The 14,178-nt window shown below is 38.1% G+C and overlaps 1 pseudogene; it reads right to left on the reverse strand.

The window, feature by feature from the left end:
* Positions 1 to 8,853: 8,853 nt before the first annotated feature.
* LOC142433353 (small ribosomal subunit protein uS13-like) lies at positions 8,854 to 9,306 on the reverse strand (annotated as a pseudogene).
* Between the last annotated feature and the right edge of the window lie 4,872 nt (positions 9,307 to 14,178).

Genomic DNA, 14,178 nt, shown 5'->3' on the forward strand with positions numbered 1-14,178 from the left:
CCGGGCACCATCAGCTTTCTTCACCACATTTGCTTGTGCACCCATTTGTCTTCAGCGATCCTATCATGGAGGTTTGCATCCAATCATATGATTGTATGTTCTTTGATGCCTGATAACTGATTCCTTCGCGACCACTCGATCACACAGGCTGGTGCACAAGCAAATACAATTATATTTAAAACAACCATCTCTCTTAGACTCTGAGCTCGCCAAAGGTATTCCGGCTCATGGTCTGATCCACCGCCACCTTCTCGGCTTCCCTACTTCTAGCCCAGTGAAATTATTATTATTTTTGTATCTTACACCCACTGCTGTCTCCTTTAAGCCCCACATTTCTGTTGTTCATCAAGGCTGGTGGTTTTTGTTGCTCATCAGGTAATTCTGAAATTTTGGGGGTAATATTTAATTTTTTATATTTACATTTAAGAACATCCATTTGAAATCTATTTTTTTGCCAATGGCTTGGAATGGGGCTCTATTTATTTGTCCATGAAGAGATAATCAAATGTTTTCATACTGCTGATTAAATAGTTTAACATGTCCTCAATGACCTATAAGGCTCTCTAGTTATCCTTTCTCACAGATTTGGCTCTATTCAATTGCATTTGTTTTGCTGCTCATGTGCTCATGCCATTTTTGTATTGTACACAGAAATTTCCACACAACCTTTCATCCCCAGCAATGGCCCAATAGGTGTCTGTCTTTATAGTTATACCTTTTCTAGTTATTTCTTATACATAGTACCATGAAATACAGATTATTTTGCGTGTGCCTTCTGTTAGCATATTTTATGTTAATCCACCTTTCATATATAACAACTTATTCCCTATATTCTAAGTACTATATTATTGTGTATGTATGTATGTATGTATGTGTACACACACACATACATGCAGAATTTTGTTTATCTTCTCCCTAACTGAGGTACAGTTTGGTTGTTTACAGTTTTTTCTTATTATGAACAATGGTGCTGTGAGCGTTTGCATATAGGTTTCGGGGTGAACAAATGATTCATCGCTCTGGCATAAATACTGAGGTGTGGAATTGCGGCACTTTATAGACATTGTGTATATAAAATGTTTAAAGGAATTATAAAAGTGTTTTCAAAGGCAGATAAGCTATTTTGCATACTCACCAATCGTGTCTGAGAGCGTGAATTTCTCTACATCCTCACCAATATTTTTCATTTTCTATCACTGTGAGCATCGCTGATTTAGTTGCATGTGAATTTAAATCACTTTGCGATTATACTTTGCCAATTATGCATGTTAAGTATATTGTCACGTGTGTATTGGATTGGATATCTATACATAATCTTTTTTGGAATGTCTGTTCTTTTCCTCATTTAAAAAAACGAGGAAAAAAGGTTACGTAGCGTAATTTATCATTTAAAAAAGGTTTTATGGAGTATGGTTTTATTTCATAGATAAAATATCTCCTGAAGTCATGATTACAAATATTTTCTCATATTTCCTTCTTGAAGTGTTGTAGCTTTAGCTCCCAGCTTTAGGTATATGATAAGTTTTTTAGTGCATTTTTGTGTATTTTGTAAAATAGAAGTTTAAGTTCATATTATATATGGCATTGTGTTAGACAGGGTTCTCTAGAGAAAGAAGACCAAGACATGCATGATTTAAGATGGAAAGATAGATTGGTAGATACAATATAAGAAATGAACAGCTCATTAGTCCACAGAGCAGTACAAAGGGCAGAGTGCACTCACTTCTGCGAGACAATTCATACAATGGCAGTACTTCAACTCATGAGGTCTGCTGGGTGCAAGTTAATGAAGCAGACAGCTGAATCTTCTGTAGAACTATTCAGACAATCCAGCCACAGGTAGCAAACAGCAGGGCAGGTCACCAACAGTCATCCAGATGACATGGTCCCACCTTCCACAGTTCAAGTGATGTTTACACCAGCAGTATGGTCAAGCAGGCCTTGAAGGAACCTCAAACTATAGCGACACAGTCCATGTGTTGGGTGTCCCACAGGTAATGTAGCTCACACGCTGAGGCAACGAACTAGCTAAGGCAGCCACACACTGGTCCAATCACCAAAGAGCAAGAGACAAGAAAGGCAAGGCTCTTGGAGCCATTTATCTCTCGCCCTTCTATTAAAATGCCCTTGAAATAACCCCATGTGTTCACTGGTTGGCACAATAAACCTACCAATCACAGGCATATAACCAAAAAATGGTTGAAGGCTATTCCCTTCCCATTATATTACTTGGTACCATGGTTTAAAATCAATTGATCTTAAATACATAGGTATCTTTCCTTTTAAAATTATTTCCTTGGATATTTCCCGCCTTGGATCTTATGTCTATCCTCATGTTAATACTGTGATGTCATGATTACTGTGGACTTGAAAAGTTTTAAAAGCAGGAAATTAAGTCTTTCTACTTTACTCTTTGATTTCAACTTGTTAGTAATTCCATATTCTTTACATTTATATTGACATTTTATGGTAATTTTCTATTTACTTTAAAAATAATATTTTATTGTGTTCTGGTGAAAATTTACACATGTTCATTTCCCCCTTGACAATTTCCACACATATTGAAAATGACATTACTGATGTTTTTCATATTGTTTCAATATTCCTATTAATTATGTTACCATTTTTCCATTTCCAGTACTCTTGTTTGCCGTTCCTTTCTTATTTTGTCTTCATTGTTTTGGATTAAATGTTCACTTTTTGACTCATGCAGGTGTTTTTTTTACAATAATATTCATCTAACAGGATCTATTGGGGGGGGCGGTGTCAAGGTATCGCATGATGATAGCCCAGAGAGTCCTCTGGCCTCAGGTGGCCCAAGTAGTCTGGGAATATTTAAGAATTTTTTGTTTGTTCTATATTTTTCTACCATACTAATCAGAGATGTTTATTGCGTGCCCCTGCGTCCATCAGATAGCTCAAGGTGGAACCTGGGCACCATTTAGCTCTTCTGTTCTCAGAGTAGTTGAGGTCTTAGACCATGTAGTCTATTAGCCTTGTAAACTTGTGTCTCATCACATGTTGATCACTTTCTTACTATTTCTCCTACCCAGGAGAGATCCATAGTTGTATCTTAGATGACCTCTTGCAGGCTTTTAGACCCCGAAGCCCTACTCATCTCATCGGGCTTCAGAACATGAACTTTGTGAGCTATATGAGAGGGCTTAAAAAAGTTTGTGGGAAAACGAAGCTAAAAGATACACGATCGCTGAAGACTAAATAAGGACATATCTGCTGTTAGGTAAGTAGGTCCTGGGATATGGAACCCTGATAAAAAGGGGGGACTGGACAGCTGGATTATAACTTGTCCTTCTCAGTATTGAACAGAGCAATATTCTGTAATCTGTGTCAGGATCTCTGTTAGATTTCGGACTATTTGTATGCTACCTCTTCTCTCTCTCTCTCTCTCTCTCTCTCTCTCTCTCTCTCTCTCTCTCTCTCTCTCCCTCTATCTTTTATCTCTACAAGATAGGCTGGTGAGGCAATCCCATGGAGACAACAACAGTGGAACCAAAGGTTGTGGCGTAGGCATGGTAAGGCGAAGGCAGGGGAGGTGAGTGGTGAGCCTGTAATGTTGGGGATAGGAGAATATTAAGGGTTTGAATTTGATGGCGAGGAGGGTGTAGCTTTTGTGGTGGTGTCTGATCAATCTAATTGTATCTGAGAGGAATTACTGGGAGGGAAATGATGGGTAAACGTGAGATTGAGGCAGGTGAAACGAAAAAAGAAGAACGAACAATATATACATATATGTGGACATATGTAAATATCTAAATATTGCTCTATTTGTTTATGTGTGTATATATGCAAATGCAACAAGAAGCACATGGACTTTGGGCCTGCTCTTAAATCTTTTTGGTATAAGAATAGTTTATTCTACTAATGTCTTATTGTATCATAGTCACCATCCTGAGATGATCACAGAATACAAAATGGGTGCATATGCAAATGTGGTGAAGAAAGTTGATGTACATTAGAGAAACAAAGCCACAGAAACTCATATGTATAAGAGAGAGTTTTATTTAAAGGGTAAGTGCACAGCAAGAAAACATTACAACCCAGAGCTGCCCAAGCCTACAAGTCCAACATTAACCCATATGTCCGACACCAATCCACAAAGTCCCTCCTCCATCTCACAAAATGGATGCAATGGCACATAGTGCAGGAGAAAAGCCTAATCAGTGAACATGTAAGCATCTCATCACTGACGGGTCTCCACACGGCTTCTCCAGCACCCAGTGCTGCATCAGGGTAGGTCTACATGGCTTTTTCTCAGGGATGTCTTACAGGAAGTGAGCCTTGCCACCTGAAGCAGGGAACCAGGTAAGGCAGCTGCACCCTGGTCTAACCACAGAAAGCAAGAGACTGGAGAACTAGAAAGGAGAGGCTCACTGCGCCATTTATCTCTCCGCGCTTCAACAAAACCACATGTGTTTATCGACCAGGTAAGCACAATCAACTAACTCTCTCACTGACTATTAAAAGATACAGCATCTGGGGTCTATAACTCAACTTCAAGAGAGTGATCCTCAGTGACTGAAATCCTCAGACACCCCCATACACAGACAAACAGAAACCAAACAAAACAAGGACACAAGTGTCGTATTCTTAAATGGCCTCTGCCATCTATTTTGTCTTCTGTTGTGTGTGTGTTTTTTATTATGTTTGGTAGTGTGTTTATGCTTTCTATCAGGACCATTGAGTTTGTTCCTTTTTTGTCATTGATGGTATTAATAGTCCTGTGGTTTCTATTTTATTCTTTAATGTAATTGTGCTCCTCTTTGTATGTGGTTTGAGATATGGGTCTGTTTCATTTTTTTGCAAGTGGAAACCTAATTTTCCCAACACCATTTATCAAAAAGACTATTTCCTCCTTTAAAGTGTTTTATGGAAAATCAGGTATTGGTAGGTGCTTGGTTTTATTTGTGGATTCTCTGTTCTAATCCATTGGTCTACATATCCATCATATTACAAATATCAAGCTATTTTCATGATCATGCCTTTATAATAAGTTTTGAAATCAGGAAGTGAGAGGACTTTTACTTTTTTTCTTGGTGTGTGTGTGTTTGTGTGATTTTATGGGTTTATTTCCTTTCCATATGAAGCTGGTGATTCAATTTTTCATTTGTTTAAAGAATTATGCTGGGACTTGGATGAGAATTGGACTGAATTTATAGAGTGCTTTTGGTAATATTGACATTTTTCACTCCATTATAGCTTCCTTTACTGCTCATGGGATGTTCTTCCATTTATGTAAATTTCTTTTAGTTTCTTGTGGAAATGTTCTATAGTTTTCTTTGTATAAGCCTTTTAGTTTTTTTGTTAGATTTATTCCTAAGTATTTTCTCTTTGGGGTGGTTATTGTCATTGTTTTATTTTAATTTTTTTTCAGTGTCCTCCTTATTAATATACAAGGATCCAATTGATTTATGTTTCTTGATCTCATATTCTGATATATTGTGAAAATTTCAATTTGTTTCAGCATTTTTTATTGGTTCTCTGTGACGTTTTTATAAAATCATGGTGTCTGTAAAGAAACAAAATTTCGTTTTTTCTTCTTGCCAACTTGTAATTTTTAATAACTTTTTGATATCTTATAACTTGGGTAAGACTTCCAGGATAATATTAAATAAGAATAGTGATAAATGGCAACCTTCTCTGGGTTTCATTGGGAAGGAAAGTGCTTTCAATGTCTGTTCATTGAGTGAGATGATAGCTGCTGGTTTTTCATATGGCGTTTATTATGTTGAGGAATTTTCCTTCTATTCCTATTGTATTAAGTGTTTTTATCAAGAATGGATAATGAATTCCATCACATGCCTTTTCTGTATTGATTGATATGATTGTTTCTTTTGGTGGATTCTTTTTTAAAGATAATTTTAGGGGGGGCTCATACAACTCTTATCACAATCCATATATCAATCTATTGTGTCAAGCACAATTGTACATCTGTTGACATCATCATTCTCAAAATATTTTCTTTCTATTTGAGTCGTTGGAATCAGTTCCTCATTTCTCACCCACCCTCCCCCCTCTATCATGAGCCTTTGATAAGTTATAAATTATTATTATTTTATCATATATTACAATGCCCGACGTCTCCCTTCACCCACTTTTCTATTGTTCATCCCGGAAGAGGAGGTTATAAGTAGATCCGTGTAATCCGCTCCCCCTTTCTACCCCTCCTTCCCTCTGCCCTCCCAGCATTGCCACTCTTCGCACTGGTCCTTAAGGGATCATCTGTCCAGGATTTCCTGTGTTTCCAGTTCCTATCTGTACCAGTGTTCGTCCTCTGGTCTAGCCAGATTTCTAAGGTAGAATTGGGATCATGATAGTGGGGGAATTAAGCAGTTAGTAACTAGAGGAAAGTTGTATATTTAATCATTGCTACACTGCACCCTAACTGACTCGTCTCCTCCCCGCAACCATTCTTGTAAAGGGATATCCAGTTGCCTACTGATGGATCTTGGATCTTGTACACACCCCCCATTCACAATGATTTGATTTTTTTGTTCTTTGATGCCTGATACCTGAGCCCTTCAACATCTTGTGATCACACAGGATGGTGTGCTTCTTCCATGTGGTCTTTCTGGCTTCTGAGCTACATGTCCGATTGTTTACCTTCAAGCCCTTAAGGATCCAGATGCTATATCTTTTGAAAGGCTGGCACCATTAGCTGTCTTCACCACATTTGCTTATGTACCCATTTGTCTTCAGAGACTGTATCAGGCAGGTGAGAACACAATGATATGATTGTTTTGTTCTTTTATGCCTGATAATTGGCACCTTGTGATCACACAGATTGGTGTGCTTCTTCCATGTGGACGTTGTTGCTTCTGAGTTAGATGACCACTTTGTTACCTTCAAGTCTTTAAGACCCTTGACACTCTATCTTTTGATAGCCAGGCATCTTTTGATGGATTTTCTTGATAGATTTCATTGACTATTTTCTAATATTAAACCATCTTTGGATACCTGGTATGAATCTCACTTGATCATGGTGTTTTAAAAAATGTTTTGCTGAAAATCTTAGCTGGCAGCTTTTTGAAAAATTTGACACCTATATTTACAAGAGATATTGGTCAGAAGTTGTCAAATCTGATGTCTTCGAATGGCATAGTTATTAGGTTCATACTTGTTTCACAAAATGAGTTTAGTAATATCTTATCCTTTTTAAAATTCTGAAATTGTTTATGTAGAATAGGTGTTAACTATTCTCTAAAATCAGGCATCCTCAGACTCTTTAAACAGGGGGCCAATTCACTTTCCCTCAGACCAATTGGAGGGGCGGACTATAGTTTTTAAAGAAAAAAATCTGTGAACAAATTCCTATGCAAACTGCACATATTTTATTTTGAAGTAAAAAAAAATAAACGGGGCAAAAACACCCGGCGGACTGGATAAATGTCCTTCAGTGGGCCACATGTGGCCCACGGACCTTAGTTTGATGACGCCTAAATGATTAGTAGATTTCCCCTGTAAAACCCTTTGGTCTCAGACATTTTTATTTTGAAGTTGAGGTTTTATAGACCTCTCTGTATAATTGTAGGTAGGTAACGGGTTTCTAGGAAAAAATTACACTTCTAGATTTTCAAGTTTGTTGGAATACACCTTTTTCATAAATTGTATAATTATCTTTTTTTTCAGTTGGTTCTATTGTGATATCACCATTTTCATTTTTTATTTACAATGTTTGCTTTTTCTCCTTTACCTTTGTTAGGTTCGCACATGGCTTATCAATTTTGTTAATCCTTTTGAAGAAACAAGTTCTTGTTGAATTTTCCTACATTTAATCTATTCCTGATTCATTTATTTCTGCTCTAATGTTTTTATTCCTTGTCTTTTAGTGTCTGAGAGTTTATTGTTCTAATTGTTTTAGATGTAGTGTTATGGTGTCTGTTTTAATCCTTTCTTCCTTTGTGATGCGAGTACTTACTGTTAAAATTGCCCTCTCAGTACTGCTTTTGCCATTTAACAGATTGTGGTATGCTGCATTACATTCTCATTTGTTTCAAGAAATTTCTAAATTGCATTCTTTATTTCTTCAGTTACTTGGATGTTTTAAAGTAGAACATTGTTCAGTTTCCATATAATTGACTTTTAGGTCAATTGTCGTGTACTTGATATCTAATTTTATAGCATTGTGATCTGAAAAAATGTTTTGTAATATCTTAATGTTTAAAATGTATTGATGCTTGCTTTGCGGCCTAGTGTATAATCTATTCTGGAGTATTATATGAGCACTGGGAATGATGCACATTATGCTCTTTTTATGTGCTGTGTATAGGTCTAAGGAATCAAGTTGATTAATTACATTCTTACTTCTAAATCTTTATTGATTTTCTTTTTTCATCTGTTTTGGTCATAAGTGATATATTAACATTTCCTGGTATTATTGTAATTTAGTCTTTTCCTCTCTTTAATTATGTAATGTTAATGTATTTTGAGGTTTTCCTTTGCATACATAGATGTTTATTTTGTTATGTCTACTTGTCCAATTTCAACTCCCAACTGTATACAATGTCTCTCTTGATAGTTTTTACTTTGATATTTATTTTTTCAAAAATTAATATTACTTCTGCTTTCTTTTGACTACCATTAGTTTGATATTTTTTATATTTTGATTTTTAGTCTGTTTTTTGTCTTTATAGCTGAGATGTGTTTCTTATAAGCAGCATATTAATAGCTCAATTTTTCTCATCCATTCTAACAATCTTTGTCTCTTAACTAGTAGATCTTATACATTTACATACGATGTTATTATCGATGGGTATGTTTTTAATCTTACCACTTTGTTGTATATGTTTCCTTTTTATGTATAAACTACTAATTAATAGACAAGGTTGATAGGCTTTAGTTCATCTTAGACAGTCCACGGGTTTGACCACTGCAGTCAGTGGTCTTGGTGTGCTGACTTTGATGTCAAAATCCCAGAGGTGGCACAGCCCTCTGTGGGCCCCCAATGTTTCACATTGCTCCAGATGTCACAGACCCTGTTGTCCAGATGGTTGGCCAGGACCTGGCTGGATTTGCCATTGTTAACATCTTTCTGTCTATTCACGAACCAGTCTGGAATCTTGTATGGCAGTGGATTCTGGAGGATGGTGATCACCCCCTCAACCTCATCTTTGGTGAGCTCCCCTGCTCTCTTGGTGAGCTCAATGTCTGATTTCCTCAACATGAGCATATCTTCGCCCCACACCCTTCATGGCAGTGAAGGCAAAGGCTATTTTCTGCCAACCATGTATTTTTAGTCTTGAGCACTTACAAATTGTGCAGGAAATTCGCAGGGATAACTAGAGACATGGCAGTAACAGGGCGTTGATGCGTAGACCTCCGGTGAAAGAGCATTTTGGTATATTTTCATGGTGTTCATTTCCTTGTTCATCATGATTTTCGATGATGATTTCCATTTTCTTATGTTTTTTCTGTTCAACTTTTTCCTGTTTTTACCTTACTGTTTAAGAACATTTTATGATTTTCCCTTTTTATTTTGTTGAACTTATAGAATTTTTTTGAGATCAGTTTGCTTTTAATTACTTTCTTTCCAAATTTAAGGCGGTTTCTTGTCTTTTGTTAACTACTCAGTATCTTCTCCATTCGACTAATATCTGCTATGTTTCTTCTCTTCCTTTATTGTAAGTACTGTATTACAGTATTGCAAGGTGAAGCCTGCCCCTGGCACATCATCACGGGCCCGGTAAGTGCAATTGTACAGCGATAATAATAAAGATCATAGTAAAGTCATAGGGAGAATCAGAGATAAAAGAGGCAGAAATAACGGAGTCAGACACATTTCATGGGAGCATTGCTCAACTGAGGCTCAATGATGATTCACGTGGACAGAGAGAGATTTAATGCTAACCAAGGCTTTTATATTCTCTGGGGACATGTAAGCCCCCTAATTACAGGTGAAGACATACGTCACAGGAGAAGGTTGTGCTATAGGTAATACAATAATGGGAGGGGGTGACCTGGGGGTATCCACCCAATAGGACGATGAGGGATTGGGGGTATAAATGTGTCAAGATGGGCAGATCCTAGATTCAGGATGGCAGCCTAACTTGGATGTGACTGAGATGGTTTGATCTGTTCCCTGGCTCAACTGATACAGACCATAATCAGTAGGGTGTGAGATCCACCTCTAGGAACCAAATCAATGACTGCAAACCTTTAGGGAGAAGTAATCCTTTGTCCTTAACATCAGGGAGCTGGGTCTACCTTAGTCTGGTGACTGAATGCCTCCAGGGAAGCTGTCTGTAAGCATCTGACCTCCCCCCATATGCTAGCCAAAAGCCCCTAATGCTTTCCATGTCTTTGGGGGAAACAAAGCTGGGGAAAAGTCTCTTTATAATCCCACACCATATTGTTGTCTTTATTGCAGAATGTTACCTGAGCTTCCCTATGTTGAATTGTACCATTTTGTTTCACTCTGTGTGTTACTTATGGAGGATGATTTCTTAAAAATTACATCATATATGTTGATCTTTGGATGCAGTATATTGTTGATTCTCTGTTCAAACAACCAATGTCAGTGTTTTTTGTAAGGTTGGCCTGTTCTCACAAAATCCTTCTCTTCAGCTAATTTCTGGAGCACTGGGGAAAGGGGCATCTCTGCAGATGTCACTTCAAGATAGCCAAGAATTTGAGGCTTCTTTTGGTTTCTGTACACTGAATTCCTTCCTCTGATGTGACCAGGCTGTTACTAGCAGGGGTTTCTATTCTTCTGGGGAGATTAGAACTCAGGTTCCTGAATCTTCTTCTATTTCAATTAATTAATCTTTAAAATGTTCTTTTGTGGGGCTCGTACAACTCATCACAATCCATCCATCCATTGTTTCAAGCACATTTGTTGCCATGATCATTCTCAAAACATTAGATTTCTGCTTGAGCCCTTGTTATCAGCTTCTCATTTTCCCCATCCCTCCCCACACTTTCCTCCCTCATGAAACCTTTATATTTTATAAATTATTATTATTTCATCACTGTCTGACATCTCCCTTAACACACTTTTTCTGTTTTCCATCCAACAGGGATGAGGTTATATGTAGATCCTTGTAATCAGTTCCCCCTTTCCACCCCACCCTCCCTCCACCTTCCCGCTATTGCTAATTTCACCACTGGTCCTGAAGGGACCATCTGTTCTGGATTCCCTGTGTTTGCAGTTCCTATCTGATCCAGTATACATCTTCTGGTCTAGGAAGATTTGTAAGGTAGAATTGGGATCTTGATAGTGGTGGAAGGAAGCATTTAAGAACTAGAGGAAAATTGTATGTTTCATCATTGCAACACTGCACCCTGACTGGCTCATTTCCTCCCTGCTACCCTCCAGTAAAGGGATATCCAGTTGCCTCCAGATGGGTCTTGGTTCCCCATTCTGCACTCCCCCTCATTCACAATGATTTCATTTTTTGTTCTTTGATGCCTGATACCTGATCCCTTAGAAACCTTGTGATCACACAGGCTGGTGTGCTTCTTCCATGTGGCTTTTGTTGCTTCTGAGCTATGTGGCCACTTGTTTACCTTCAAGTCTTTAAGAGCCGAGATGCTATATCTTTTGATAGCTGGGCCCCATCAGCTTTCTTCACCACATTTGCTTATGTAACCAATTGTCTTCAGTGATCGTATAGAGAAGGTGAGCACACAATGATATGATTTCTTGTTCTTTGATGTCTGATGCCTGATCAGTTCAACACCTCATGATCACACAGGCTGCTGGTGTGCTTCTTCCATGTGGGCTTTGTTGCCTCTGAGCTAGGTGGCTGCTTGTTTATCTTGAAGTCTTGAAGAACTTAGACGCTATATCTTTTGATAGCCAGGCCCCATCATCTTTCTTCACATTTGCTTATGCATCCGCATAGTCTTTAGCGACCTCTTCTTCACTTTTAAACAAGCCTTGTTTGAAGAGGATTTTGTAGAGCTTCAGGCCAGTGGCTATGTTTTTCCTCAGCTGCTTCCTTGCACTTTTTGAAGACTCCTTCAATGAAAATTGACTGAGTTTTTCTATGAGACTATTGCCTAGGCCTTCAAACACAGAAAACCGACCTTGGAAGATATTTAGTTAGGTCTGAGGAGTATCTGTGGTTGTGTCTTCAGTGAATTTATGAGGAGCTTCAAAAATTATATAGAAAATGATTTAATACAGAATGTAAAATATCCTTTAACTTTTGGAAAATTCTTTGTGCTAGTTTTGTTTTTCAAATTGGCATAGCAACCTCACAGACAACAGAACACAGCGCTGCTCAGTAGTCCACCATCTTCACAATATGTCTGCACTGGATGACTCTAGCTCATTGAAGAGCTTCCTGTTTTTTCCTGAACCTTTACTCTTTCAATCATGATGTCCTTCTTAGGGGATTTGTCCCTCTGATAAGACATCCAAAATAAACGAGAAGACTTCTTGACACCTTTATTTCTAAAGCCAATCCCTGTCTTAGTCCTTTCTCTTTCTTTCACTGCCCTATTCCTTTCGAGACAGAGTTGCTCATTCTTCCGGCTGTCTTTGGTATATTTAATATTCTTTGCTACCATATAGTGGTGTAGGGTTACAAGTTGGGGTGCAAATTGCATGGTCAACAATTCAAAACCACCAACATGTCCTCAAGAGAAAGACTGGCCTTTCTACTTCCATCAAAGAGTCACAGTCTCTTAAGTGTTTCTGAGGCTGTACATTTTACGGAAGCAAACCAACTCACCGTTCTTCCAAGGTGTAGTTATTTGATTGAACTGAGGTTCAACAGCTCATGCTGGTAACCCACTACACCACCAGGGTTGTCTTAAATGAGATAAAAGGTAGAGAAAACAATAGAGCAGCCAGACAGCCTAATTTTACAACACTGGGGGTGAGATATACACTGGGGTTTAGAAAAGCTGGGATATATCGAAGAACCTGGAGGTGCATGCACATTTTTAGGGTTTTGCTCATGTTCAGGACAAATATGAGAAGGCTGTGATCTCTTACATCTGCCTGACTTTGGTGCTGTGCACTAGCAAGAGATGAGGATTAAGGGAATGCTGGAAACTGCTTGGATTAATGTTGAAGGCACACTCCACCAAATACAGGAGCCCTTAGAAAAAAGATGGAGCGTTCAGCGGTAGGATCAGAGGAGAGTTCAATGCACCTTTCTTCAGTCGCTCTGCATCTGGGTTTGTCTGACATCAGCCGTCTCCGTTATGTTTCTCAAGTTTGACCCCCATGAGACCAAAGTCGTGTACTTGAAGTAAAGAGGTGGGGAAGTCAGTGCCCACATCTGCACTGGCCCCCAAGATCAGGCTCTTTGGTTTGTCTCCATAAAAGGTTGGTGATGGCATTGCCAAGGCAACCAGTGAGTAGAAGGTGTGAGGGATTACTGTGAAATTGATCATTCAGAAGAGACCGGCCCAGATGGAAGTGGTGCATTCTGCCCCTACTCTGATCATCAAAGCCCCTGATGAACCAACCGGGGACAGAAAGAAGCAGCAAAACATTAGGCACAGTGGGAACATCTTCTGTTGAGATTGTCAGCATCGCCTGTCAGATGAGACACTGATCTTTGGCCAGAGAATTCTCTCGAATTATTAATGAAATCCTAGGTTATGTCTAATTTGTGGGCTGCAATGTTGGTGGCAGCCACCCTCAAAATATCATAGGTGGCATCAATATTGGTGCTGTGGAATTCCCTGCAGGTTAAGAACTACAAAAATAAAACAATAAATAATCATTCAATTACCCAAAATTAAAAAAAATAATTGGAGATATCTTTGTCCAGTTATTTAATGATTATTTTATGTAATCATTACTGAACTAAGCTAACTCGGAGAAACTTTAGTAGACACACTTGACATTACAAAATTCATTCAGAAATTCCAGTAAGCAAACAACATACGCTAAAATGCAAAAGAGCAGTAACCAAAGCTGGAAAATTGAGAGAAACTAATTTCCAAATGTCACAATCCAACTCTCAACAAAATATTATAAGATATACAATGAAAAAAAGTATGATCCATTGTCAGGAAAATAAGCAATCACGTAAGTTGCACTTAAAAATGCAGACAGTGTACTTACTAGGCAAAAACTTCAAAATAGTCTTTGTTTTAGAGGAATAAAGTTCAAAAAATAATATCTAATTAATTAAATAGGGAGAAGCATCAGAATGTGTGTTTGTTTCAAGAAATGGAGACTATGCAAAAATAGAAATT

This window comes from Tenrec ecaudatus, chromosome X (genome assembly GCF_050624435.1).
Source record: "Tenrec ecaudatus isolate mTenEca1 chromosome X, mTenEca1.hap1, whole genome shotgun sequence".
NCBI classification, from domain to species: domain Eukaryota; kingdom Metazoa; phylum Chordata; class Mammalia; order Afrosoricida; family Tenrecidae; genus Tenrec; species Tenrec ecaudatus.